This window comes from Orycteropus afer, unplaced genomic scaffold (assembly GCF_000298275.1).
Source record: "Orycteropus afer afer isolate SDZICR_OR568_19922 unplaced genomic scaffold, OryAfe1.0 scaffold00840, whole genome shotgun sequence".
Lineage (NCBI taxonomy): Eukaryota > Metazoa > Chordata > Mammalia > Tubulidentata > Orycteropodidae > Orycteropus > Orycteropus afer.
This window is the reverse complement of record NW_006922427.1, coordinates 24,713-29,465: the sequence shown is the minus strand read 5'-3', so window position 1 is coordinate 29,465 and position 4,753 is coordinate 24,713. Positions and strand designations below refer to the sequence as shown.

Sequence of the window (4,753 nt, the reverse complement as noted above, 5' to 3'; positions counted from 1 at the left end):
ATCGTGTTTTCTCTCACACTTCTTACCACCACATCGATAATAAAACAATAGATGATAGCTGAAAGAGCAACAAGACACAGACTCTACAAGGAAAAAAGTTTTGAGGGAAAAACCAATCAAAAGGGAAGACAAAAACAAGAAAACTAGAGGAATTGGAAGCTTGGTCTTAGAGATGGGAAAACGTTAAGCAGAATTAAACTCCTAAACAGATAACCATAAAACCTAACATATATCATATTAGTTTTCAACAACAAGAAAAGTATAAGCCATGCTAAAATGCAAAAAAAAAGAAAAATAGGTCTGATGAGAAATAGCATGCATCAGAATCAAATCCAACTGTGACATCAATTTTTGAATTATTAAAAGAAGCAAAGTATGTATAATCTTAAACTGGAGTAAAGAGATTCTAAATCCAAGAAAATTGTTTTGTTTTTCCAGTATATAATTCCCTAAACTAGCTTTACAAACATTTTCAAATTAATTTATGTTACCACCTGAACACTGACTTTCCAACTCTTCACCTGAGAAAGTGAATCTTCTTGTTTGGAATGCAGTACCAACATCCTGGGATTATTGTCAAGAAAAATTATGTAATTTTGGCAAATCTCAACGAATTTTTATATTCTAAAAATGTGTAGCTCTCAGTACCATATACTTTGATTTTATAGAGTTAAAAATTTGAATTGATTCAGTTTGAAGAATATTGATTGTGAATGAATTATGACTAGAACAGGAATAAATGACACATTCCTTTAATAATTCAGTATTATCTATAATTTTAATGTCAAATACACCAATATCATATTACCAAGTCTTTTGGTTCATTGTATTAAGTAGTCAAGACAGCCTGAGAAAAATGTACCTTTCATGAAAACCTTACAAACAGAAAAAAATAAAATGAACTTAAAATTAATTTTATGTCCATGTTAAAATATTTACCAAGTGATAAATGAATCATTTTAAAAAAGACACATCAACTTCACACCAGTACATTTTTTAAGAAGTATGTAATTCAAATGAAATGTTTTAAACTATGAAATTATTTTCTTATTATTCTTCCACTCGCAATGTCCCTGCTCTTGGAAACCATGGAAGACAGCAACTGCATCTCAAATTTAATGCTCCTAGTATTTTGTAACCACTGAGAAGGCCACCTCTTTCTCTTTGTTATGGTGCTGACAATAGTTTTCACCTTGCTGATGGGCAATGACCTCATATTCTTTTGACTCACATAGACTGTAGGCTGCATACGTCCATGTACTTTCTACTGAGCAAACTCTCCCTCATTGACATGAGGCTGGTTTTCACCATTGCGGCCCAAATAGCTACTGACTATTGTCAGTATAGGAATAAGTTGTATAGGAATAATTCCATCTCCTCTGCACATTATGGGTTACAGAAATTTCTCCTCACTTGGGTGATAAAGCTTGTTTCCTCTTACCAGCCATGTCCTATGACTGCTATGTGACAATGTATCATCATCAATTGAACTGGAAAGAGTACCAGAAGATTACTGTGGGGACTTAGTTTCTGGGGTCGGCTGATAGACTCATATGGCTGTTTCTGTCCTGTGCTTCCTATTTTTCAAACCATACCCTGATGCCAATAAATCAATTCTGATTCATAGCAACTCCATTGAGTTTCCAAGGCTGTAAATCTTTATGGAAGTAGATTGCCTCATCTTCGTCCTGCAAACCACATATGATCAATAATTTCTTCTGTGCTGCCCTCACGCTTTTACACTTGACTTGTGCTGGATCTGAGATATATACCTAGTAGTAGGATTTCTTGATTGTATGATATTTCCATCCCCACATTTAAGGAATTGCATAACATTTTCTAGACTGGTTGCATCACTTCACCAACCCATCAGCATTGAATAAAAGTTTAATATCTCTGTATCCTTGTCAGGATTTTGTTCACTCTGCCATTAATGTAAAGCTGAGATATTTCATTGCTGTTTTTATTTGCTTCTCTCTAATGACTAGAAATCATGAGTATTACATGTATTTGTTGACCTCTTGACAATCTTCTTTGGTAAAGTGTCTTTTCAGGTCTACTGCTCATTTTTAAGTGGATTTTTTCTCTTTGTTAATGTATCAACATTTCCTATAACGTTTTGACATTAGTCTCTTGTTTGATAAAATCTTGGAAAAAATCTCTCCTTAGTATCTTGTGTCTCTTTTTATGCTTTTGGTGAAGACTTTTCATGCACATAAATATTTAATGGTTAGAATCTGCCAGTCATCTAGCTTGTCTTCTACTGCTTGTGCATTTTTAGATATGGTTGATAGTGTATTTATACCATGCAATTGAGCCCCAAAGTTTTTCCTTATTTGTTCTTTGATAATGTTTATAGCTTGGTTTTGCATGTAGGTCTCTGGTCAACTTGAATTTGTTTTTGTATATGGTAAGAGATATAAATCTTATTTTATTTTTTCTGCATATGGATATCACCATTTTTTAAGGAGTCTATTTTTTCCCCATTTAGGACTTTTGTCACAGATCAGCTGTCCACAAATACATGGGTTTAATTCTGGGTTCTCAGTTTTACTTAATGGTTTATATGTATGTCATTGTACCAATACCAAGATGCTGTGACTATTGTGGCTGTATTGTAGATTTTAACATTGGGTGTTTTAAGCCTCCTGGTTTGTTCTTCTGCTTTAGTAGTATTTTCCTCATCTGGGAACTCTTTCTTTCCATATATTTTTGGTGTGATTAGTTTTTCCATCTCTTTAAATAATGAAGATGGAATCTGGATCAGGATTGCATATATCAGTAGGTAGCTTTGGATAGTATTGACATTTTCACAATTTTAAGTCTTCTTATCCATGTGCATAGTATATCTTTCCATTTATGTAAGTCTCTTTTGATTTATTTCAGTAATTTTTTATAGTTTTCTATGCATGGGTCTTTTCTGTCTCTGGTTAGATTTATTCCTAAGCACTTTGTCTTTTGGAGGGCTAATGTAGACGGTATTGTTTTCCTGATTTTCTTTTCATAGGTGTCATTGTTAGTGAAAAGGCATCCAGTTGAGTTTTGTATGTTGATTTTGTATCCTGTGAATTTGCTGAATCCTTCTATTAGTTCCAAAAGTTTTCTTGGTGAGCAGTGAGGCTATCAACACTGACAATGCAGCAGCAGATAATGTCCACAAACTGTTCTACCCTGTTAAAACTTCTATGGAGTGTATGTAACAAATCCATTGGCAGACATTATGTCCTCAGGCACATAGTATTTTATTCAGAAATAAAATATGCTAGAAAGAGAGAGAATTATGGAAAAATCAGAAAAAGCATTTTTTTTTTTCCCTCCCAGCAAATTCTTATTCTTATTTTGCTGAACATTCTCAAAACAGACTACCCCATGACACCCAGTGTCTTCTATTTCATCCTAAGGAATTCCTGGTTATCTGCAATCTGTCCACTTCACACACTATTTTTTTGTATGTTCCCTTCTCTCCCTTCTCTTGCCATCCCATGGGACAAAGTTTTCTCTGCTGTCTTATCAAAGGGGAGTGGTTTTCTCTCCCACAAGTTACCTGCCACAGGATCTCAACGTGGGTATGTGTCCTCTCTGCTTCTACTTGTTGCTTCAAAGCAATTTCTCTTTTTTGTAAAAAATTTCAACTAATTTAAAGCTAATACTTTATTTGTGGCATCATCCAATTCCACCCCCCCAGTCATTCCAGATGTGACATTGTGAACAACAGGTAGGAACCATCCAGGAGAAGGGTGTGGTGGAGGCTCCGAGATGTCAATGAACCTAGAGTGTCAAATGTGAAAAGAACTGGTGAGAAGGTCCTGTATGGAGTGTGACTGGTAAGGTCAAGTAGTGAGATATGAGAGCTTTAGAAGAAGCACATTTCAACTCACTTGGGGGTGTTCATGGTGTCAGAGTTTTCATCCTATAGTTATCACTAACTCTGCAGTAGCAGAGTACAACTAAACATTAACTGAGATAATGTAGATTAAACATGATTCCCTGACAATACTGCTGGTTTCGGAGTGGTTCATCCACTCTAAAGAGAGCTAGAGAGGCTCCAAGAGGCAGAGTTTCACATGTACACCTTGAAGAAAGGAAGACATAAAAGTCCTTAGAAATTGTGGATAAGATTGCTTACATGAAAAAAATAATTCCAGTTAAAGAAAACAGGTTACAAATAGTTAAGCATTTTAAATTCTTAAATTTCACTAGAACATGAAAACTAAAGGTAAGTAGATTTTGTGGACACAAGTGACCAAGCCGGGACCATGCATACACCAGAAGTGTTTTCCAGAAAATTAATAATGCAGTAATACAGCAAGAAAGGCATTTTTGTGGGAGTAAGTTAGAAGCAAGGAATTAACTGAATTATCCATAAAATTTAAATATTAAAATTTTCTATGTTTTAAAAGCAAATGCTAATATTTTTTAATTAAACATACCGGGATTATATTAGATCCATGATTCCTTCTCAAATTTGCAATTTTTTTTTTAAATTTATTTTTTGTTTGTTAAAGATAACAAACAATTAGAACATTGTTTTATCTGATCTCATTTTCCCAATGAATGAATTTATTTTCTCATTAATGTTTTCCTACCAGAAATTTATATTAAGAAAATTTTTAACATTATAAATTAAGTCTAGGTATGTAATGAACTGAATTGAATAAGAAATAAAGTTAAGCTTTTAACTTGATTAGATTTTTCAGACATCTATAAAAAAATCCTAGGAAGGAAGGTTGGGCAATCTACTTCCATAGTGATA

At 33.8% G+C, this 4,753-nt stretch overlaps 1 pseudogene; it reads right to left on the bottom strand.

The window, feature by feature from the left end:
• The window catches only part of LOC122151877, a 21,006-nt pseudogene extending 17,114 nt beyond the window's left edge, over positions 1–3,892 (bottom strand).
• Positions 3,893–4,753: the final 861 nt, after the last annotated feature.